The 25,887-nt window shown below is 36.6% G+C and overlaps 1 protein-coding gene and 1 pseudogene across 2 annotated transcripts in view; one reads left to right on the top strand and one right to left on the bottom strand.

Annotated features, from left to right (window-relative positions):
- LRMDA (leucine rich melanocyte differentiation associated) overlaps nt 1–25,887 on the top strand; it is a 977,969-nt gene that overhangs the window by 940,723 nt on the left and 11,359 nt on the right. The window lies entirely within an intron of this gene.
- On the bottom strand, nt 10,322–10,440 carry LOC112482782 (annotated as a pseudogene).

Here is a 25,887-nt window from a genome sequence, read left to right as displayed (position 1 = left end):
GTATACAACACATTGGTTAGACATCTATATTACATTATTATTGAATATATTCCTTATGCTATATTTTACATTCCCATGACTGTTTTGTAACTGCCCATTAATTAGTACTTCTTAATCCCTTTCCCTTTCCATCCATCCCTTAACCCCCTCCCACCTGGAGACTATCAAAATATTCTCTGTTATCTATGAGTTTGTTTCTATTTTATTTGTTTATTTTATTCTTTTGATTCGACATGTATATAAAATCATATGGCATTTGTCTATCTCCGCTTGACTTACTCCATTTAGCACAATACCCTCTAGGTCCATCTATGTTGTTGCAAATGGCAAAATTTCATTCTTTTTTATGGCTGAGTGATATTCCATTGTATATGTGCCATCTCTTCTTTATCCATTCATCCATTGATGTACGCCTAGGTTGCCTCCATATCTTGGCTATTATAAATAATGCTGCAATGAACATATGGATTCACATGTCTCTTTGAAGCAGTGTTTTGGGTTTCTTTGGATAAATACCCAGAAGTGGGATTCCTGAGTTTCCTTTGTAGAGATAATGGTTTTTATTTATTGTTTATGCCCCACAATATCCTCAAAAAAGTGTAGCAGGCATAGTTGTCTTCAGTATTTGCTCTTAATTAATTGAAACCTTCACAAAATTCCTTTCTGTTTTTCAAACTCAAGATCAATAATGACAGATAGACTTGGCAAGCAGCATATTTATGGAATCTCACCTCCAAAAACAACCTTTTACTCTAACCTTACCTACAAAAGTTATATTTATCCTTGGAATCAGTGTTATTTGAAAATTTCAGTAAACCTGTATTTTGAATTTTTCTACAAGTTCAGATTCATTTTATTCTATTATCTAGTTAATTCACAAGGCATACCTTGTTTAAGCATCATCATTTTCAGAGGTTGCCAATAGAAAGAGCAGACAAAGAACATGGCCCTTGTCCTCTAAAACTGATGTCCTGGGATTCTAGAATGTCCCTTAGCTCCACATGAAAGTAAAAGTCAAATGTGATAGAAGACCCCTATTGCTAAGAGTTTGCAGCTACACTTGTTTCCTACTATATCCTAGATCTAGATATGATAGATGGTCGATAAATGTTTGTTGAATGGTTGAATGAATGAATCTGTGTGCTCAGGTTGAATTAATCAATCACTCTACAGATATTTATTGAGCTCCTGTTAGGTGCAAAGCCCCGTGCACTTATAACTGGAAAAAAAAATAGATAATAGATAAAGTTGACAGATTCTATACATGGCAAGGGCTATATATTTGTGACCTTGAGGTTTCACCCAGTGCATTTATCTACGTTTCATGTGCATTTCTTTTGACACTTACATGTCACATCCACAAGCCAAATAAAACTCTTCAAGCTGTGTTTCTATGATGCATGATGGCCCCCCACTCATCTTCCCAGAGGGCCTAGAAAGGAGCTGTATTCTGGGGTTCTTAGTACTAGTGACTCCTGGGCTGGGATGAGGAGGGCTCCAGATGGAGGCTTTTACAAAGGGCTCCCTTTTATCCTTGGTTGTAAGCAGCCTGAGCAGTTATATTATAAATGAGTAATTTACAGCCTCCTCCGCAAGCACTCCTCTGTTGGCTCTTTCATGGACATTGTTACCAAAGGTTACCAATGTGCCTGGTGCCTTTGATTTGTGTGGGCACTGCAGACCAGAGAAAAGAGTTGTCGCCTTGAGCATCTACATGTTGGCTTTCATATGTCCTGCAAATGGATACCTGCCAGCGATCTTCCCCAGATGTCGTACTGACCATTGAATTTTTGCTGCTCACTATTGCAGTTATTAGCCACAGTGAGACCAGGGTGCTTAGCTCTTCACTTTAATTATTCATCTTATGAAAAAGAATTTCCCTTGTGTGCATTGTTCTCCTCCAGTCCCAACCTGAGTGCATGTGGACTCCTCTTTCCTCCACCCCCCAACCCCCCAAGTGCCTTGTATGTCAGAGGGCCTTTTCACTAGGGTGCTCATTCTATTTACGCCTTTAATATGCATTTTGTGTTCTGCCAAGGAGGGCACGTGGAGAAGCCAGATGGCTTACCTCTTCCCTCAGGAAACACGCTGCAATTTAGCTGGGCACCTTCCCAACTGGAGGCAGGATGAGATTCCACTGTTTCAGGAAGGGTTGGTTCAAATGCCACTGTCTCTGAGAGGACAGCTCTGAGTTCCTCTAGGCTATATACTTTTCTACTCCACTGCCACTCTATGGAGGGGTTTTGTTTTGTTTTGTTTTTGCCAGAAACAACATTTTTGGAGATATTAGAGAGGGAGTGGAAAGGAGGCATGGAAAAAAGCAACCCGTTTTATTTATGACTTTCCTTTGCTCAGACACAAGTTTCCATTATTTTAATCCAACTGAAATAAGAAACCATAATCCATGGATGCAGACACTGGACAAACTCAGTTAAATTGCGAGCACCTTAAGGATGTATGGTTTTCCCCATTTCTGGTTTTTAATGTTCTTTTCCTGCTGCTGTTTCCTAACTTCAACTTTTGAAAAGCCAAGCAGTTTAACTGGCCAGGCCCAGGGAACTTATTTGTATGCAGCACAAATTTCAGAATCTGTTCTCAGCCTGTGCCGAGTGAAAAATGGCCTGCATTTTCTTGATAGCCCATGTGGTTGTAAAGAATAAATGGCTAATGAATTACAGATGAACATTGACGCAAATTAATCTTCCCGCTGTCCCTGGGTTATATGGCAGCCATTTAAAAGTTTAATCAATACACTAAAGTTGAAAACATGCAGGCACTGCAGTTGTTTGGATGTAATAAACATCAGAGGGAACCGGGAGGTTTGCACTCAGTCCATGTATCATAATGACAGCTATTTATGTTTAATGGACTAAATATTTTTTATTGGAAGGGAGCAAATGTCAGCTTAACTTTGTGAGCCCCACATTCAACTTTCCTTTGAGGTTGGTGAAAGACGGCTGACGTGTCATTGGAAATGAAATGTTAAGGGTTGGTGGGGAGCACAATGGAGACAAAACGAGAATAAGGAGTCTGTTTGGAGACGTGATGCAGCACTCACATTCTGTAGCAATTCATTAACACAAACGTAAACTCTGATATTTCTAATGTTGCTGTAAAATGGTTTACTAGGAACAACTTTAATGGTTATTAGAGAAACCAAGTGCCCAGATCTGCCAGATATCCCATTCAGTACAGGCTTTTGTTTGAAAACTCTTTACCAGGTCATATTTGCTGGAGATTTATAATTAGTCTTTTTTCTTAATGTGAGAAGTGGAGGAGAAACAGCATGATGGCTCTTAGCCCTTGTATTCCATAGATCTTTCCTTTTGAACGACGTCCAATAACTTTAAATAACCATGTGTTCTCTTTTGGAATACTTATATCTTAATTACTTTTCAAGTCAATAGTTTGTAGCACTGCTGTGACTCTGGTAGGACCATGGAGTCTAAAAGAGAATGGACTTTGCCAGTAGTAGGGCCATCTCGCTGGACAGAAACAGTCTTAAATTAAAAAAAAAAAAAAGAGAGAGAGAGAGAGAGAGAAATAGCTTTGTCTGAACAAAAAAATATAGACATGGTTCAGCTTTGCATTTTTTTTCCTCCCCAAATAAAACTAAGTATGTTATCCTTGTGGAGCATGGGATCTTGGAAAATGGCACATACTTTATAAAAAATAATTAGAAATGTTTTAAACAATGGAGAACATGTTTTAATGTCCCTTTTGCAACCAATTGTTTCAGGTTCTCTTCAGTATTTGAGGGTTCCTAAAATTCCTCACATTTAATGGTAGAGCTTTGAAGAAAATAATTCAATAAATATCGCAGTAGAGTATCAGGGTGAGGAAAAGAGAGCAAGAGAATAAGATCCCTAACTATCCAGCATTCAGACCTTTAAAAATATATAAATAGAATTTTCTTGTACATTAATTTTTTTAATGATAAGAATTTGTGTTCTAATTGGAGCCTAGGATGCAGAAGAAATCAGCATTATGTGACATGAGGATAGTCAATCAAACTAATGGATTCTGTGGCCCTTTATTATCTCATAGCAAAATGAGAAGAAACTTTTTTTTCTAAAGACCAAAGCATCACTCAATGTTAACTACGATGATGTCCCACCCACTATTTCTCATGCTGACTTCCCTTCATTCCCTGAACCCTTCTTTATTTTCCTGCTTAGTTCTTCTCACTCTGGTAGGTTATTGACTTATTTGTCTATTAATTTGTTCTGTGTTTCTACCATGTTAATAAACGGTTGGTCCTTGGTGAGGGGAGCAGATGGGTGGGGAGGTGGGGAGACAAGAACATGATTTTCTTTTCTGTTCCTAGAATCTCAGAGCCTGGCCCATAGTGCGTTCTTACAAATAGCAGTTAAGTAAATTTCATACTATCATTTCTTATTGCCTTTAATCATCATAGGTACAGTCATTTTTTGTTTGGATCACTTCATACTATCATTTCTTATTGCCTTTAATCATCATTTTTTGTTTGGATCATCTATGATAATTTCTAGTTACTGCAATAGTTTTTTTTTGTTTGTTTTTTTTTTTTACAGAGAATACTTTATATGATCTTAGTTGTAACTCTAGAAGAGTTATTATCCTCATTTTACAGAGGCAAAAACTGAGAGTTTAAGGAAATTATTCATAGTCACTGTTAGTGTGTACTAATTCCAGAATTTGAATCCTGGCCTGTTTTTCTCTCTTTTTGCTATATAATACTCCCTTATATTCTAGTGCCTCATGTGGGCATTGATGACTAAAATCTCACTAAATGACCACAACTTTTTATTCTAGCTCACACCAGTTAGCTTTCCAATTGGCTGCTAATGGACAGAGAATCCAATTCATACCTTTTCACCTAAACCTGATGTTCTGAGACCTACTTATGAAGACTATTGAGTTATTGACTTTAAAAGAAACAGATCTTGGCTGTTTGGTGATAGACACTATGATCCTTCCATATGTGTATTCCATGGTAGGGGAAAACACAAGTGGTTCTGGCAAATGGTAAAGAAAGTGTAACAGATAAACACACTTTCAGCTTTAAGCAACAGAATTCTAACAAATAGTGACCTAAATACATGTTTATTTTTCTCACATAAAAGTATGTGATAGGCTATCCAGGACTTTTTTAGTGACTGAAAGAGCAGGCGAGCAAGCACCAGACTCTTTCTGTCTTTTCAGCTCACTGTTCTTGGCATGTGAATTTTATCTTCATGTTCTCAAAATGGTTGCTACTACACCTCACATCATTTTAACAATCTGGGCAGGACACAGAAGGAAGGTCTGTTCTTTGAAAAGTATTCATTCTTCTGTGGGTGGTTAGCTCTCTAAAGATATCTGCCTATTTTTCATTATCTGGACTGGGAGGCTGCAAAGTCAAGTATTTTAGTGTTCTTTCTCTTATGGCAGAGAAAGGCAGGATAAAAGGGAGCCAATCCATCATGTCTACTATATAAGATAAATGATGATTTTGTGTTCCTACAATAGGCTTGAAATTTTGCTAGATGCCATATGTACAGAAACTTATCTTTACCACCTTGTTACGGAAAATGTTTACTCCCATTATACTAGGAAGTGGTAGAGCTGGGACTTAAAACTACCTTTGTCTGATTCCACTCTAAGTCTTTTCTCTAATGCCATGTTTCTTTAGCTGCCATTTTGTTTCATAGCAAAGAACGGTAAGGATACTCTCGGTTGTTCTTGCTCATGGAGAATGTGTTGTCTCCTGAACTCACTTAACATAGTGAGTCTACCTTTTTGATGGTTAAGTAGACCCTGCCATGTGCTATCTTCTGTCTTTTGTATTCCATGGGAATTTCTATACAAAGTGGTTAAGATGGTGGGCTCTGGAGTATGTCTAGATTCATATCCTGGCTCCGTTAGTTACTACAAGTGTAGTGAAGACACATTGCATAACCTCTCTGCTTCAGTTTCCTCATCTGTAAAATAAAAAATAGTAGTATTATCTACAATATGAGTATTCTGAGAGGATTAGGTGCTTAGAAAAGTATCTGGCCTTTAGTAAACATTGGTTATTTTTATCACCATTTTATTCACATTTACTGTTTCATTTTGTCTACATGAGCAGATTGAACTTTGGGAGGACAGGGTCACTTTTTTGTTTGTTTGTTTGTTTGTCTGTTTCCCCCTCTTCGTGTTCCAGAAAACACTTCATAAGTTCCCATGCCCATTGGAGACGCTGAGTGAAAATTAATTCTAGAATCACACTGCATGGGTTCAGGTCCTTGTTTCACTGATCTAACATCTCTGCCTCAGCTTCCAAATCCTAAATGGGGAGACTACCATTATATACCTCACTGAGTTGTTTTGAAGGTTGAATGAGATAATGTACTTAAAGTTTTTAGAACAGTGTATAATGAATAGAAAAAGCTCAGTGTTAGCTTTAAATATAATCATTCATGGGTCATCAGCACTAAAATATTAAAACTCCATGGGATGTAATCTAATCAGCAATGATTCCAAAGAAAATTTTCCTCAGGCCATCTCAGGTACATGACTTTTAAGAATAACCACATGTTTCTGGTGAAGCCATATTGAGTATATCCTGTGATCTAGGCATGTGGTAGATGTTGGAGATACAAAGATGCATAAAACACAGTGGGAAACACAAGTGATGATGGACATGAGCTATGTTCACCCTCAATCATAATTGTATATTTGAAAAGTGAAACATCTGTGGGATATAACTTTTCATTTATTAAGCTAGTAAGATGATCAAAGAACCACATTTAGTGCTGTTGAGTGGATGGGGTATATATTGACATGTTTTTGAAAAGCATTTTGGCTCTATGGATGAGGCTAGAAAATATTTAGATCCTTCGACCTAATAATGCTATACATAGAAATATGTCCAAAGAATCTGAAATTTATAAATAAATCATCTTTATGCATTAAATGTTCACTGTAGTAATGTTTATAACATCAAAACACAGAAAATAGTATCCAATGTGATAGGAATGCTAACTGAGTTATGGCACATCATAGAATGCAATGTTATGTAGGTTCAAGTAATTTAAAAATGATATTTAATATGACAGACAAATATTTATGTAATAAAACAAATCAAGAAAGATATATGAAATCCACGTTTATGACATATGGATAGAGAAAAGACTGAAATGCAAAATATCAAAATGTTAACTGCAGTTAGCTCTGGGCAGTGGAATTATACACAATTTTTATTTATTTTTCTTTGTACTTTATTTTTTATCCACAATGAGCATGTAGATATAGGAAAATAATTAAAACAACCCTACAAACAACATTGTGGTCTTTATGAAAATAGTCCTAGAAGAAAGAGTAATGATAGAAAAAGGATTTGCGTGAGTTAGAAATTGCGTTCAGCTGCAAGTAACAAACACCCCTAAATAGGCGTGGCTTTAATAAGATATTCTCATATAACGTGTACCCCAGACATGGGCAGTCCATAGCTGGAATGACACCATCAGGAAGCCAGGCTGCTTTAATTCTTCTTCTCCTTTTCAGCAAACTTTCTCAGGGTTGATATACAGTTACAATAGTGTCACTGCAGCACAAGCCCTTATTTCCATGTTCCAGATAGCAAGAAGGGAGAAAAGTCAAGTCAAAAGTTCATTCCTCCAAGCAAAGCAACTTCTTTTTAGCAAGATGTTCCAGGAGCCACTTCTCAACATCACTTTTTATTTTGTGGCCACTTTCAATGAGCACATTGCCATGCTCAACTGCATAGGGTGTCTCTGTGGAAGATAAAAGAGGAATATGAATAGTGGTAGTCTACTCTCCTTTTTAATTTTAATTCTAACTCTGCCACTAAATAGCAGGTCTACTTTAACAAAGTCTAGTACACCAATGGCGCCAAAGAAACCTCAGGAAGCTTTTCAATAATGCACCATATGCAACTATTATCATCAATTATGCTTGGTACACCAGCTGAATCCCATTTGCCATTCCATGTCTCTGGTATCCCTTGGACTTTCCTTCTCTCCCATTTAAAATAGGGATAATGAAATTTTCACTGATTTTTTGAATTATTGTGAGAATAATAGGATTTTATAATTGTTAAGTTCTTTTCGGAAAGGCTTATTCTGCTATGCAAATGTAATTTTTGTAAAGACTAATAAGTAGTGAGAATTGAGTGCTCACTACATGCTCACTATTGAGCTCTTTATATGCGACATCTTATTTAATCTTAGGAATTAGACATTATGAGTATCCCCACTCTACAAGTACAGATACTGAGACACAAAGAGATTTAAACACAGATTGTCCGTCTTCGGAGCCGATGATATTGATTCTCACACTTTAGTGTGCTTAAAGAATCACAACATACTTATTAAAAATGCAGATATTCGTATGTATAGCATTATTAGGTCAAAAGGATCAGAAATCAAATTCTGCTGTAGATGGGCTGCAGACTACACTTAATTGCTCCCATTTCTAACCATACATAAACGCTTGATTTTCCAGCAATGTGGCAAAAGGCAGGGTTCCTCAGAGACAGTACCTTTGGCTCCTGAATTCTGTTCTGGTTTATCCTTGATCTTTTCTGGCAAGGAGACTACATCCATTTAAGAAGTATTTTTAGTGGCATGCCTATGGCTTGGGATGCTTTGTCATCTCATATGTAAAATAGGGCACTCCCTTCCGGTCTACCCTTTATCCCATTTCCCATGTCCTGAGAATACTCACCAGGGCTCTTGCAGCTGCAGCATTTACCCCCAAGATAACCTGTGGATTATGGTTCTAACCTCATCTACAAAGTTTGCTATGAAATATCTCACTTTTATTATTTTCTCATTGCTCTAGTATATACATAGTCTTTGGAAACAGATGACTTCATTCTATTTATAGCATCTGTTTTTAGTAATGTTATTTCCATTTACAAAATATAGTAATTCTCAATCACTGAAAATGTATTCCTATGCGTGATGTTAACAACGTTCTCAAACCATTGTTAGCTGAAGATTCATTTGATGAATCCAATGTATGTATATATTTCTGTTACTTAGGATTAGAGACAAGTTTTGTTTAGAAATAACTCTCTAAGAACAGTTTTTATATTATTTTCCCATTGAAAACCAGTCATATTTGCTTCAGCCTCAAAGAGCGTGTTTTATGTAAAATTAAATTAACACTCGGCAGGAGCTGCACTTTTTTTTTCTAAATGGGAAATGGGTTCTACAATAATTTGGAGATCCTCAGAAATGAAGTGACTTGGGCCAATAGATATGACTTTGTTGGTTAAATTTTCATTATTTTTCAAAGAGAAAGCCTTTGCGGCCAAGCATAAGGGCTGATGGGCCAAGGGGAGGTAAAGTGTTATAATTTCCAGAAAAACTTGAAGTATCTACCACACATGTTTTTTGAGCTTTGCTGTTGACCCACTAATAGCAGAGATGCAATGAGATCTATGTTTGTCAATGGACAGTCTCCCCAAAACAAAAGACAAGGACTGTGCCATTTAAAGTTCCCAGGAGACCGATTTCCAATTTGAACGCAGAAAGAATGTCAGAACAATTGAATTTTGGAAACATCTTTAAGACTATTCCTTCTTGTGGTGGATCAGATCATCAAGTCAAATCATACACTGAGATAGATTTAAGCAGTAATGGATCCAGAGAGAGGGAATAAAAGCTATGTGCAAGGAATTTCATGAACTGTACTGTAAACCGATTTGGTGGCCTCCAGGGAGAATATAAACATTCCCTCAAGGGCTCACAGATTTGAATTTTGTTTAGATCCATTTTACAGGCAATCTGTAAAAGAAAGAAAGGGCAAAAAATAATGCTAGTTACCTCATGGGGTTATTCAGAGGATAAAGTGATGAGATCATCCATATAAAATGCTCATCATGGTGCCTATACATAGAAAGCTCCATAACGTTAGCTATGGTGATGATGGTGCTGAGGAAGAGAAAAAGGAAGAAGAAGAGGATAAGAAATCTGCTCAGATGTTGCTTTTAGTCTTTTAGTTGAAAATTTACATCGAAAGGGAGAAGCTTTGTAATTATAATTGGAAATGGATTTTGAAAGTTTTATCATAAAATGAAATATAAAACTTTTTGATAAAGCCTAGAGTCACAGAAAGACTCTTTACATTTTTCTCTGGCTCATCAATCTCTAAAATTATCTTTTTTTTTTTTTTTTTACTATATAATGGAAGGAGTACTAAATTTGTAGTCAGAAGAACTGATAGTTAACCATAGATTTTTCCTGTTGTAATTTTGCCTCTTTGTTTGTTTTTAGGCGAGGCAACCCTTGGTTGACCTCACAGATTGTAAGGACCTTGTCAGTTTACAATCCCTTATTTTTTTTTTTTATACCTACAGCACCTGGTCTTCCTAGGTGGACTTCCATCTAAGTACTCACCAGGCCCAAGTCTGCTTAGTTTCCAAGATCAGACAAGATCGGGCTTGTTCATGGGGGCATGGCCGTAGACTGTAATTTTGCCTCTTTGAACACATTATTTAATCTTTTTAAGTGTCAACTTTCTTAATTTGTGGACTATGAATAATAAAACTTACCTAGTGATCATGGGATTACATGAGATGATGCGTTTAAGATACTCAGTGTAGTGTCTTGCACGTGGAAGGTGACCAAATAAATAACTGATGCTATGAAGGGCTGTGGTAGCCAAAAGATCTCTTCAGAATGTACCATATTCCTGGAGACAGTCTGCCTCCATCTCTGGGAACATGCCTGATACAGAAGAGAATTCTATAAAAAGAACACTCAGAACTTAGAACTCCTAATAGTTAGATGATCTAAGGATTTATTATTTCATGTTCAGGGACAGAGATTTTTGTTGTCTTTACTCTTAATGTTAGAAAGAAAATCCTCAGACCCACCCATCACAATCACCCAATGTAGTGCTGATCTATGTGTCCCAAGCACTTCCTGCCCTTGAGAATCTGCCTGGTACTCTTCCAGTATGAGAAAGCCAGCTTCTATGCTGCAGCTGTCAGGATATTGCCTTTAATATCCAAGAGTGGATTGCTAAATATCATGCCATGCAATCTCTAAAGCACATGGACATAGATAATTCAAGGTGGGAAGACAGGGATATGTGAATTGAATAGCAAGAGTGGGAATGGATATTTCAGCTTGTTCTTGATGGGGGGAAAATTCTTGGTCTTTCCATTTTTAATATGATGGTAGCTGTGGGTTTTTGTAGATAACTTATCAGATTGAAGAACCTTTTTATTGCTATATTATTAAAAATTTCTATCATGAATGAATGAAGGTTGAATTTTGTCAGGTTTTTTTTTTCTATCAATTGAGATGATTTTTTTTTCAATCTGTTGGTATGATAAATTGTATTTATTTTTGACTATCGAACCAGCCTTGCATTTCTAGGATAAACCCTACTTGGTCACAATGTATTATACTTTTTATGTATTGCTGGATCTGATCTGATAATATTTTGTTATAGATTTTGCATGCATGTACACAAGTAATATATATTGTGATGTACTTTTATTATCATGTCATAAATTCATTTAGTTTTGGTGTCAGTATAATGTTGGACACATTGAATAAATTGGAAAGTGTCCCGACTTCTTCAATCTTCTGGAAAAGTACATTGAAATGGTATTACTCTTCGGTAAATCTTTTGTGGAAGTTACCATTTAAAGCCATTTAGGCCTAGAATTATCTTCATGGGCCAATATTAAAGTATGAATTTACTTTCTTTAAGAGATATGATATTGTTCAGGTTATTCAGTTCTTCAGTGACTAAATTAAAAAAAAAAAAAAGACAAATTCCACCCCATTAAGCCTCTACTTTTAATAAATGTGGCCATTGTGTTGTTCACAGCTTTATTACACATTCTTAATGTGACCTAAGCCTTCTGTTTGGTAAACAAAGTATGGCGCATTTGCTTATTCATATATTTGTGCATTCGTTCATTTAGCAAATGTTTTAACCACATTTTAAATTCCAGAACTTGTGATAGGGATTATGGATTCAAAAATGAATAAGACAGTATCCCTGAGCTTGAGTAAATTACATTTAAGTGGGAATAATAATAATGAAATAATTGGTTATGATGCAGTGGGATATGTATAATGGTTGTATAATGACTAGTGCATAGGGAGAACAAACAAGGAGCCTCTAATTCTGTTTAAGAGGAATCAGGGGTGGCTTCTAAGAAGAAATGATGTTTGAATTGAGCCTTGAAAGATAAAGAGAATTTTTATTTGGCAGAAAGAAGTCTTGTTTGCAAAATTTCATGAGATATTTGCAAAACGAGTCATTTCAGATTTTTTGAGGGTAGAAATATGTGCTTCAAGAATTGTTTTGGAGGAGGAAAAATATGGTGTAGATGATAGAGGCTCTGTTCATCCTTCTGGTGACCAAATCAAAGTTGTGATGGAAACAAAGAGCAAGGAGCAAGGAAAAATCTCCTGAGATCTTGATGAACAAGCCATACAACTAGGGAGAAGTCCAAGAAATCACTTAGCAATGGCAGAAGGTAGGACGGGGCAAGGACATGGGGCTGCCCGGTCCCCAGAGGCTGAGTGAGATAGAGGCTGCGGCAGTGGCAGATGCCTCTTAAAGGGACTGAGTCCACAAGCAGATTTTTGCGGTGACCAACCTGCTCACTTTGAGTGCCAGTGCCGATTGGGCTGCACGCAGGGGGCACCAGGAACTTACAGGGAAACATTGTTGGAGTGAGGGCCAAGGCGAGACTCAGTCTGTACAGAAGTGCCGGCCATATCCATTGTTCCCTGTTGAGCCCTCCCTGCTCCCAGTGCATGGAGATAGGACTACCATAGCTGACCTCATCAAACTGGATAACAGAGGTTGCTCCACCCAGAAGATTCCCTGAAATCAGCCTCCCCCACTGGTGGCACCACCCAAGCCACATCCAGGTGTATCCTCAGCGAGTCAGATGCTCCTTGCTGAGCAGCGCTTAGACTCACACTGGAGGCAGCTGGCCTCGGTTTCTGGTGTGGCCTTTTGAGATAACTATAAGCAAAGCATCTGTGAATTGCTTGCTGAATCTTAACAGGTGACCCCGGATGCACTAATAAGACTGGAAGACTTTGGAGCTTTGCTTAGTACATAGAAACAGACATAAAAAGGCAGCCAAAATGGGAAGACAAAGAAGCAGAAACCATATGAGAGAACAGAACAGAGATCCAGGAATAATGGAGTCACGCAACCTAACAAATGCAGAGTTCAAAACATTGGTTATAAAGATACTCAATGAACTTTTGGGAAGTGTAGATAAATTCAGTGAGAACTTCAACAAAGATAAAAAACATAAAAATGGAAGTAGAAATATAAAAAGGAACCAGTTTGAAATGAACACATTATCTGAGATGAGAAGTATATTAAATGGAATAAACAAAGAAAAAAAGTGAATAAAGAAGAGGATCACATGCCCTATCTAGAGGACAAGACAGCCAATCAGGGCACTCAATCAGAATGTCAAGAAAAAAGATGCCAAGACTATAAAAACAATTTAAGTAGGATATGGGACACTATTAAGGCTCCAAATATTCATCTGATCGGCTTAACTGAGGAAAATCAAGATGTTGAACAGCCGTTTGAAGAAATAATGATAGAAAACTTCCCTAACTTGGTGAAGGAAATGGACATAAAACCCCAGGAAACTCAGAGAATTTCAAAAATCAGGGAGCCAAAGAGGCCCAGACCAAAATATATCATAATTAAAATGCCAAAAGTTAAATACAAAGAAAGAATCTTAAAAAGCAGCAAGAGAAAAGCAGTTAGTCACCTACAAGGGAACACCCATAAGACTGGCAGCTGATTTCTCAAAAGAAACTACAAGATAGAAAGGCTTGGCACAAAATATTCAATGTGATGAAAACCCAGGATCTACAACCAAGTATACTATATCCAGCAAAGCTATCATTTAGAGTTGGACAGATAAAGAGCTTCTCAGACAAAAATAAGCTAAAGGAATTTATCACCACCAAGCCAGTATTACAGGAAATGTTAGAAGGACTTCTTTAAGATGAAAAAACATGTATCAAAAATAGGAATAAAGAATGGTAACAACTACATTCCTATCAACAAATACCTCAAATGGAAAAGAATTAAATGCTCCAACCAAAAGATAGAGTGACTGAAAGGATAAGAAAACAAGGCCCCTACATATGAAAAGGAAGGGAATGGAAAAAGATATTGCTTTGACAGATCTAGAAGGCATTTAAGTCAGACAGAGGAAGATAAACACTATGTGATTTCACTCATGTTTGGTCATGGACAGGGGATGGGATAATGGGGTGAAGGGTTAAAGAAGTACAAATTAGTAGCGGATGGATGGTCACATGGCATAGGGAATGCAGTTAGCATTAATATGTTGGCTAGGTGGAGGTTCAGGGGAGAGAGGGAACAACTGGGGGATTGTTTTATGAGTTATATAGATGTCTAATCAATGTACTGTATACTTGAAACTAATTAAAATAAATAAATTTAAAAAAAAGAATTGTTTTAATCAGAGGACCCAAATTCTGAATGCTAAATTAAAAAGTTAAATTGCTTTAGTTATCACAATTCTCCTATTCATGTATTTCTCAAATACAGGTGACATGCCTGATATAATAGTAGAGTGGTCTTAGGGTGAATTATTGCTTCATGGTGATTCTCAGATTTTTAGATCCCATTTTTATTTCAATTATTATTTCATGGTTGTAATAATAAATATATTCTCCAAAGAAGATGTGGTCTTTGAAATGGATCAATTTGAGTGCTGACATCCCAGAAATAAAAGAAGAAAAACAACATCATTTATAGATAGATGGGTAGATTAAAATAGAGAGAATGAATGAATCACAAATGACTATAAAATGTGGCGTGACCATCTTAGAATTTCTCCCAAAGTCAGTTGATTGTGATGTTCACAATTTTACCATGTGGATCATGTCAGGCCAACTTAAGGTGCTATATCTGGATCTAACTGGATTTGTTGCCCTCTGAATATGTCATGAAAAACAATGTCTAACTATAAATTGATGAGGAACACCACTTCCTCTTCTAGGTTTCTAAGTCTAGATCTTTGCTATAAAGGACCAGATCATATTTATTATTGTTGTGGTTACTGCTCTTTTTGTTGTCTTTACACAACCACATTGACCTTTAGGGATACTGCAGTGTCATCCAGGATCTTCAAAATTCATTTTTAAATTAATTAATGAGGCTCTTTGGAAGTTAGAGTGCCTTATTTTTAATTTTCAGTTAAAGGTACCTACTGATTTCCATTTTTAAAATGCTGTCTACTTGATTGCTTATTACTCTTTGATACTAAAATATAGCTATAATAGCTCTGTGGAATTGTCAGTTATTTAAGTATTCATGCATATTTGGGTAAAGCCTGGATGACTTGGAATTATTCTAACATGACTAAATGTGTTATAAAAATTTTTGCTTCAAGAGTATGCTATAAATGCATATGCTCATTTTGAGGAACAAAATATAACTTTGGGTTTCAAAATATAAATTTTTAGCGTGTATTTATTGCTAACTGTATGCTAAGCACAGTGGTAAGCCCTAAGAGACAGTAGTAGACAAATCAGACTTTGTGCTCTCATGGAACTTGGAATCTAGTGGCGTTTATTCATTTATTAACCTATTAATACCTACTGAAATACCTGTTCTGTACCAGGCACTGTGATAGGTGCTGGGCTTTGCTATACAGGCAAAAACTTCAATATAATATTGTGCCTCATATACAAGCAGCCCATAATAGATATTTAACTGATTGAAAATTACCCTTTCTATTTTCTTTAACATATTACATTTATTCCATAACGAGCAAGAACGTAAATGGGAAAAATATTTTAGTCTTATAGTAGAAATTGCTTTTGCTCACTAAAATTCATATTTTCATCTTTGGGAAATACAAAGCCAGACTTTATTTCATACTCCTCTGCATTTAGATATGATCAAATGAGTGTGTTTTACACAGAGAAATGTTAGTGAAAGTGAAGTGTGTCATTTTACAACCAATGGTAGGAGATGGCAGAACCTCAAGAATCACACTTGGAGGAAGCACTGGATTTTTGAGTAAGGAAGACAAACTTCTCTTTGTTAGGCTACGGAAATTGTTGGGCTCATTGTTACAGCAGCTTGCATAATCCTTACTAACACAGTAGTAGGATGACTTATTATTATAAGAATTATAAGATGACTTATTATTATAAGAATTATACAAAGCTCAAAATATATCCCAAGGTACGCTGTCATTTGGCAATGATAATACAAATTATTCAGTAGTCAAGGTTCTTCATAGTCGCCATGCTAGGGGATAGGGTACTTAGGCAAGGGTTATTATGCCTATTTTCATCATGAAAATTGAGGTTCACATTCGTCATATGACCTACCCAAATTCACGAGCCTGGAATACAGAGAAATTAAACTAGCACCAACATGTTCTGTGTCTTAGTTCTATCCTCTTAGCCTTCATCACCTTCATTATATATACAATTGTTTATATATAAGATGATTACAGGTGTTCATTTTTTAATTCTGTCTACTTGCTTATTGCCTGTCTTCCACCTCTAGGTTGTCGTATCTATGGCTGAAACCTTTTCTACTGCTATCTCTCCATCTACAAGAACACTGATCAGCATATAGTAGCATCTCAGTAAATAGTTGTGTAATGGAACAAGGCGTGACTCAATAACTGATAAAATAAGTACCTTTACCAGTCAGGCATGTTGTAAGACAAATTAAATATGAGTGTTATACATTTTTGTGAGGGAGGAATGAAAAAGAATGGATTGTGTATGTGGAGTGTGTGAGTGTGTGTGTGTGTGTGTGTGTGTGTGTGTGTGTGTGTGTGTACACAAAAAGGAAATCACAGAGTGATGGGATCAGAGTGGGAGGGACTGATAATTTTTCACTCTCATTTATTTTGTTTAGAAAACAGTGCTATTTGTGAAAACATTGTTCCAAAAAGATCTCAGTCAGTGCTAGCGTGATATGCTTAAAGAGGGCACATTACGGAATCAGAAGAGAAGGCAAAAAAGTTAACACAGATTTGAAAATTATTCCTGGGGTTATTAATCTATAATTACAAGGGTCATATACAAAGATAAAGAGCTTTTTCCTCCAAAATTATTACTGTGAAAAACTTCAAACTTACAGAAAAGTCAAAAGAATAGTACATTCAACATATATATGTGTATATTCTTTACTTAATATCACTGTTAATATGTTGTCACATTTGCACTCTCTATGTATGTCTGAGTCTGCATGTGTATATGTATTTTTATAAGAAATTTAAATAAATTACTGACATCATCATACTTCATCCCTAAATACTTCAGCATGCATGTCCTAAGAACCTTTTTTATAAAGCAACAAAAATGCTAAGAATATTAATATTAATTCAAAACTATTGCCTAATATATAGTTCATAGTTAATTTTTTTAATTATGTCTGCTGTCTTTTTGTTTTAATACAGTTTCCCTTTTGTTATTAAGTCTTTTAAATATTTTTTAATATTGTCTAGTGGTTCTCATGGTGACCCTCATACTAGCAGTTGTAGTATTACTAGAGAACTTGTCAGATATAAAAATTTTGGAGCCATGCCCCAGTGAAAACTTTGGAGGCAGACCCAACAATCTGTGTTGCAACAAGCACTCCAGGTGACTCTGATGTTTGCTAAAACTGAAGAACCATTGATCCAGAACACCTTCCACCTTTTCTGCTTTCCGTGTCATTTAGATTTTTTTCAAAAGCCTGGGTCAGTTTCATTGTAGAATGTCACACATTCCAGATTTTTCAGATTGCTCCATCATAACTTGATTTAGGTTTAATGTTTTGGCAAGCGTAAGTGATGTTGGGTATGGTTCATCAAATTAAGAGGCACATGACATTTAACGATCTTTTTCGTAGTAATGCTAAGATGAATTAGTTGATGAATGTGGTTACCACTGTATTGAGCCACTCAAAAGGTATATATTCCCCTTTATAATTATTAAGTATTCTAAACATGACAATCTAAGTATGTGTAAATATTTTCTTCCCCAATAAACTTTTACCCAATGATTGTAGCTTCCATTGATAATACTTGCCTGAAATACTGTATTGGAGTATGTGGTTTAAATTTCTAATTGTGTCACCTCTATTTAATTAGCTGGCATTCTTTAAATAAGAGCTTTCTTTCTTCCTTTGTATTTATTTGTTTATGTGTTTAAATATCATTATGAATTCATAGTTTTTTTAATTCAATGTGGCAAATTAATTAGTATTATTATTCTTTTGATAGTCAAATAGTGCTGAATAGGGCTGGAGTGAGTTTCTTCAAGCCACCTTTTGTGTTCTTTTTCTTCTTTCTGTCCCAAGATCTTTTAAGTTCACTTTATACATTTTCTGCCCACAAGCTGAATTAGCTACTCCTTCAAGGAACTATGGTTATTTTTTGTGGAAAATATCTTTTGTAAACCAGTATCTGGATGCTAGATGTTCTACACATATCTGTGCATGCACACATTCATACATATATAAGTTTTAATAATAATTTATTACAAATTCCTCCAATTTAAATTAGCAGAGTTATCATCATCATGATCATCATAATTATCGTCATCTTCTGTATTCGTTTTCTAGAACTGCCATAATGAATTATTACAAAATTAATGGCTTAGAACAACACAAAATCTTACAGTTCTGTAGGTCAGAAGTCTAACATGGATCTTAATTGAGGCAAAATCAAGGTGTCCACAGTGTTGTCTTTCTTTCTGGAGACTCATAGGAAAAATCTCTTTTCTTGCCTTTTCCATTTCCTGGAGGCCTCTCACATTTCTTGGCTCCTGCCCTCTTTGTCAGCCTTCAAAGCCAGTGGCATTGCATCTCTCTGATCATTCCTCCATGGTCATGTCTCCCTCTCTGACAACAGCTTGAAAAACCTTGTCCTTATTTAAGGACTCATAGGATTAGATCAAGCCCACCTAAATAGTCCGGAATAATGTCTCCATCCTAAGGTCCATACCCTTCATCACTTCTGCAGGGTCCTTTTTGCCATGTAAGCATATATACAGGTTTCAGGGATTAGAGTGTGGACATCCTGGGTATTGTTATTCTGCCTACTCACATTTCCCTCATTCTTTGATTTCCATTCTGTCACAGTGCAATTCTTGAATTCCAACAACTTCTTAGATTTACACATTTTCTCTATACTACAATATAAACAAAATAATGAGAATTAAAACAGTGATAACACTAACGACAGTAAGCCTGCTAAGTAAAGCTCGAGATTTCTTTGCCTTTTTTTGTACTCAGTGTATATTTCACTCAGGTGTGTGGTTGAACTATTGTGTTCCTAATTTACTTTAATTTTTTTTCTGTGTCATTATGCTATTTGATATACAATTAGGTTCATTCTTCTAGTTTTATTTAGTTTTAGGGTTTACTTTTTCCATACTTTTTAATTTATTTTTTGAATAAGTAAAATATAAATATAAAAAGAGATATATTCAGCAACATCTCAGGCCCATTTTAATCCCCTGCACCGTATTTTCACCCTCCCACTCCATGTGGTCATTCTTATTAGTTTTTGGTTTATCTTTTCTATGTTTCTTTTTGCAAAACATATGAAGATATGAATTTATTTTTTAAATCTTATTTTTCTTCTTTTCTACCCCAAAATAACTGAGTTTATGTACTTTTTCGCTTTTTGCATTTTTACTTTGCCATATATCCTGCATCTATATATCTATATCTCTCCAACAGTATATCCTGGGGGCCACTCTATACAAGGTGGTCACAGAAATCTTGAAAGGAATAATTTCACTTTTAAATATATCCTCTGTGTTTAACTTATTACAACATATGTTACATTTGTTACTTAACAACTAAAAAGAGAAATACAGATACAGAAAACGTCTTTTTTTAATGACTTTTACTCACCCTTCACTCCCTGAGGCAGAGCTAATCCTTTTTCTATGTTTGCATAACATTTTGTACGTAACATAATTATAGAAAACTTTTTTGCTCTTATTCTTATTTGACAAGTCCTCTCCCTTTCTGGACTGTTTGTTGCTCAAATGTAGAAAGTATCTCTCCCTTTCTTTCTTTATTTGGGATATCATTGATTGTGCCTGGCGCATAGTGTTTCCCCACTTGCCTGTTTTGCCTGAAATTCCATTAGAGATTTATTCAGTTGGTCTATTTTTAATGTATCTATCTTTTTAAATAAAATATTTTACCTGAAGTGATAAACTCTCTTTCATTGTCAATTATTAACATCCTAAAGTGAATTAGTTGATCGGAGAATTAGTTTCTTAGAAAAGGCATGAAAGGACAGGCATCTGAAAGAGGACAGTTATCTTTTTATTCCGGAATTGAAACCCCAAGAAAGGCAAGAGTTGGTGTGAGGGTCATAGACATTCTAGGAGAGAAAGAGGCAAACCAAGGAAAGGAAGAGAGGGACATGGAAAGGGAAGGGTCTATATTACTGTGCCAACTCTGTGAGCTGTGCACAGCACAGAAAATCTGTTTAGATAATACTGGAACAGAAATAGCCCTCAAAGATTATTTTCTACAGATACTAAGAAACCAAGGCCTGGAGAAACCGAACAAGTTGCTCAGGACAGTTACTACAGACCAGGAGCTGGAAATGAATCTTTGGACTCCACCATACTTCCCAAAGTGGCCAAGGCCTTCCTTGACCTTCCACAAGGACACTTGTTATACCCAGCAGGTATGGCCACTGTCCTGAGGGTGGAGAGGGGGTCTGAGCCTTCTCTCCTGTTAGAGCTCTTTGAAGCTGGGCTACTGCTCTCAGGACCAAAATGTATATCTGTCTTTCTTCACCTCCTTCAGTCAAGTCAGTTGTATTTGCAGAGGTACATTGTTCAGCCTCAGAGCATTGTTTAAATTTAAAATCAATAAAGAAAAAAAAAAAACGAGCCAGCAAGAGGCACAAACTGATTAAGTGCTATCTATATGAAGAGGTTTATCCTCTGCCACATTTCTATTGAAATTCTGAGAAATGTGAAGAGGATGGAACAAAGTGAAATTAACAATTATGTCAGATACCAAATATAGTAAGGCAACTGCATCTTTGGCAGGTAATAGAGAATTGGGTGACTTTGAGTTCCAATTTGGTATAAATGTCAACATATTCACACCTACTCACATACCACATGCCCACATAACATACTTGCACACAAAACACACACTTGTACATGGTACATATATACACACATGAATTTCTTTTTATTACTATAAAGATGTAACTCTTCCATCTGACAACTTATCCTACATTTTTATTTTGATAAAAAAAATAACAGTAGAGAGGAGAAAATTCAATGAAAAAAACTCCCAATATATTGTCATATATTACTGGTTAGTTTTGGTGGTTAAGCAAATTATTTGAAAACAAAGAAGCCTTTCACAAAGCCTCTAAAATACAAAAGATTTAATAACATTTACATCTGTGTATCAGCCATGTCTGTAATATAAGTCATGAATAACACATAAACCAGAGCACGGAAAGAACAGAAGTGCTCACACATCATTTAAAATCCAACCCACCCCATCGTCAGTGGAATCAAATACACAGCAGGAGCAGTTCCAGTTGATACACACACAATATAGTCATTGAAAATGAAAACATATTAATTATGTTCCTTAAAGTTAGGAAAGAAATGGCAGAATTCACTAACCTGTTAAACTTTTCTGTTGAAATTCTGCACCAAAAAGTACATCATGAGTTGCTTCCTTATTTTTCTTAAAAAATTATGGAGCATTTGTATATATTTGTCTTGTTTTACCGTTCATTTAAATCTGCATTTGGGGCTCAGTCCATACTCCTTGCTGTACTGAAAACAGGGGAAAGTTGGCTTAAGATGGATCCTTGTTACAAGTGAGTAACTCGCAAAAAGGAATTTATTGTTGAGCAATCGTATTTGAAAACAACAATACCTGCACAACTCCAGGTGGTATATGTGGAAATCCACACTGCTGGGAGAATAGCTGTTTATTACCAAAATCTAGAGGTTATGTAACAACATGTTTGTTAAAGAAACAGGGAAATCCTTCCTTCTTCTGATTCAGATAACTCTCCGAGGCCCAAATTTGGAATTGTCTCTTCCTAGATCCATTCTTTTGGCTTCCATTAATTTCTGGCAATCTCCTGGGCTTTCTATATGTGCTGGCGAGATCCTCAAACTCAGTCATAGGGAACCTCTGGTGCCATGACAGAGAAGGACAAGTGGATGAAGAGAGGAACTAGATGGTTTTATGTGGGCGTTTGCATTTGATATCTGTGCTCCCGGTTATCCTTTAAATCGGTGTTGTTGTTTTTTAAGGGGATGTTCAAATAATGTTAATTTTGCATTGGCACTTTTTGTTTGATGATTTTTACTTTTTTTTTTTTAACCTTTCTTTCCCTGGCCCTTGTTTTCCTTCTAGAGTCTCTAGGACTTATTCTGGTGGTGCCCGACCATTGCAGGTGGGCCCTGAACAGTTTAAAAGGAGCCCTGTAAATGTCGGGGAACCCCTTCTTCTCAGTCTGTGTATCTCATTTCAGTATGTAATTTCAAGCACTTGGTAGTCCTTACTGTAGCAAAAGGTTAATAGTCGTCTCTTTTTTACATGCTATAAATGCTCAATTTCTACAGACATTTTTTCAGGGCAAGTTGAGTGTAATTGCTAAATAATACAGTCGTTCTCATGTTAAGTGAGTAATACCTCTATTGTTACCAGTGCTTCTACCTACATGTGTATGCGTGCGTGCGTGTGTGCACACTTGCGTGTGTGTGTGTGTAAGCAGGTATGGATGAAACATCCACTTGGGGGAAGCCACAGACACAGCATAGGATTTTGCACATTTATGCATTTGGGTTTTAAATGTTGTGCAGCATCCTGGGCCTCTTAGGCACTGCAGATTATGTATAATAGATGACCTGCATTTACAGAGATGTGTGCTATACAGATGTAAATGTTATTATAGCTTTTATATTTTATGTTCTTGTTGAAAGATCATTTTGTCTTTGAATAATATGGCCGTTCAATTTTTTTGGAGGGGAGGGGGTTATCTTTAAAAGAGAATATGAAATGGATATTGCACATCATATATTTCTTAAAAGTAATTTGGAATTTTAGGGTCTGGGATTGGGGCTGACTGATACACTGCCACAATGAGATATAACCCCTGGAAAATAACAGCACCAGCACATGCCTGCATCTGTCCAACCTCATAATTCACTTTCACATTGGATTATGGATGTCTGCGTTCAGTGAGTCTATCTTCCCTTTAGGTATTATTTCAGCCCTTTGAGATAATAAGGAAAGTTTAATTGCGTTGTTAATTGATTTTTTGCACAACATTATTACCTTGATTGATTGCAGAGTTGATGAAAATGTTAGACACAGGCAGCGTGGAGTATCAGCCTGGCTAGGAGTGGGAGCCTTGTGGAGAATAGATAACCTTGATGTTAAGAGCTATATCCTTCAGATATGTCTTCCCTTGACATATTGATGGCCCTTGAAAAGGGAAAAGCTGATTGTATGCAGAATGCAATCATTAAACCCACTTCAGCTTGCTGTTGATTAATTTGTTTTTTCCTGAAGGATCTAGTTATAGGGAAGGCCTCACTTATACCAACAGCAGCCATTTTTTAGGCTCCAGACTGTGCTTAACCCTCTAGGGGAAGAGAAATAATGAGGCTGGTGTGGCTGAGTCAGGAAGATGATCTTAGGTTGTTCAGAGTGTGGACTTGATGCTCTCAGACATCTTCACCCTTAGGAACACTATTTTCTCAACCATACTGTTTATTTTTCCCCAAATACCAAGTCATTCAAAATGCCAAGGCTAAGGAGCCTTTCACTGAGACCTGCTATAGAATGATTTGGAAACTTTGCGATGCCCAGGAGAGTTTACTGACCAGGCTTCTTCTAGTGGTTTCTAGAGAAGACATGGCACTCAGGATTTTTTATTATACGTTAGGTAAAAGCTTGCATAAATTTGCTCCCATGATCGAACAGTAGATTCTTATTATTATGAATTAGTGTTTTAATTTGTGTGGGGGGATGATAAGAAGGGATTTCTGTAGACAGTTATTATATTTTCAATTAGTTCTCTCCCTGGCCCAATATAATTCTTTCCAGGAAACATTTATTGATAGCTCTCATAGTTACTATAGTTCAGAGCCATTCTCATGGTATCGAAAATCAGGTTGATTGATCAGCTGGTTGGCTGATTGATTGATTGGACTTCTGCCCTGATTCCCTCCCCAATACCCACACCATGTTACCCATAGCAGCCCAACTCTGGATAGAGACTAAGAGGGCCAGCCCTGTAGGAAAAGGAGCTGGCTTTGTCCATTACAGAAAAATGGAGGCTCATATATGTGCAGGAATTCTAGAGAGCCTCTATCTTCTAGGGAGAGTGGGTGGCTTCCCCCTTCCCCTCTCCCTGTACCAGCTTCTACGCTTATTCTTCATGGAGCACTCTGATTACTTTTGCCTCCTTCTTCCCTCTGTGCCTGTCCCTAATATTTATTTAAACCAAATTTGAAATGTATAGCATTGTTGGAGGCCTACCAAGAATTATATCATCTTCCTGGAGTCCTAAGCCCCCCAACCCCCCCCCCCCAGGAGAAGTCATATGGGCTTTGGGGCAGAAGAGAAACAACTCAGAATTTCCTAGAGCTATAGAGTACCCTGTAGATGGAATTCACGGTATGGTCCAAAGCAGTTTCTTCCCAGTCAGCCCCACCTCCCCCTCTATTCACAGTCTTTCTTCTGTTGAACTAACGACTGGCGCTCAGGGAGTCTAATATTCACAGAGTCTTGGCCCTCAATTACCTTAATGGCTTATAATGAGATTTTGGCCAAGTAGCAGGTAGCAGGTTATTACTTCCTGCTCAGCGTGGGCAATGTCTACGCTGTTAATTTGTGTTGCCGAATGTGGCTCAGAGCTGGGCATCAAACTGTCAGGGCCAGATGTATTCTATTAGGTGCAAGGCTCACATTGGCTCATGGGCAATTTTTTTCCAATATGGAGGCATGTTACCTCACCACAGGGTGAATCCTGACAAATTCAAGCCAGCCAAATTAAAGGGGGTAATATTGCAAGCTATCAAAGTAGTATGTTCCAGAGACAGATAACACCTGGTACCACCCACTGTCAGCAATGTCTCTCTGACCCGGGCCATTCCATCGATAGGCAAAAAGTACAACCCTCTTAATATAGCTGGAGAGACAGTGGTGCCTTCATTAAGTTTTAATAAGCCTGACCCTTACGAAGGTCCTTATAATATGTTCATATACTATGTACTTTGTCTTTATCCTGGGCAAAAAAATAATTAATTAATTAATTAGTAATAATAATAATAGAAAATGTGCAAGAGGTTCTTAGTGCTCTTATAAAATGCTTTGTGCTATTAATTGTTAACCTATAGTTTCTTTCATTAGCATTAGCATATATATGTACTTTTTTTTTTTTAATGTAGGTTAGAGGACGGGTTGCTGAAAACCAGGAAATAATGAAAATATTTTGGCACTTGGCCGTGAGATTTGCTATTGCTCAAGAATTATACAGCACTTTCTACCATGACAGACTTTTCGTTATTTTTTGTAATGCAAACTTTTTCAGTTAGATCATATATCAGTAGATTCCTTTTGTTTTCTTTTTAGAGAAAGCAATTTATAGTGTCCCGGAATTAGGAAAGATTACAGTAATATCAGTACAAGAAAAGTTTATTTGGATTCTAATGAAGGGTAGACGGAGGCTGGACTAATGTGCCCAAAGAAGGAAGGTCTTTTCCCTAGTCCCTGCAGGGTTTGAACTACGACAATCCGACTTGTTACTGGGTCTGCTTAATTTAATTTGAGAGGATAATTATTTTTTAACTTGAAATTAAAAAAAAAAGAAGAAGAAGAAGAAGCAACTTGTCTTTA

The sequence above is a fragment of the Pteropus alecto genome, unplaced genomic scaffold (genome assembly GCF_000325575.1).
Source record: "Pteropus alecto unplaced genomic scaffold, ASM32557v1 scaffold155, whole genome shotgun sequence".
NCBI classification, from domain to species: Eukaryota; Metazoa; Chordata; class Mammalia; order Chiroptera; family Pteropodidae; genus Pteropus; species Pteropus alecto.
This window is presented reverse-complemented; position numbering and strand designations above follow the sequence as displayed.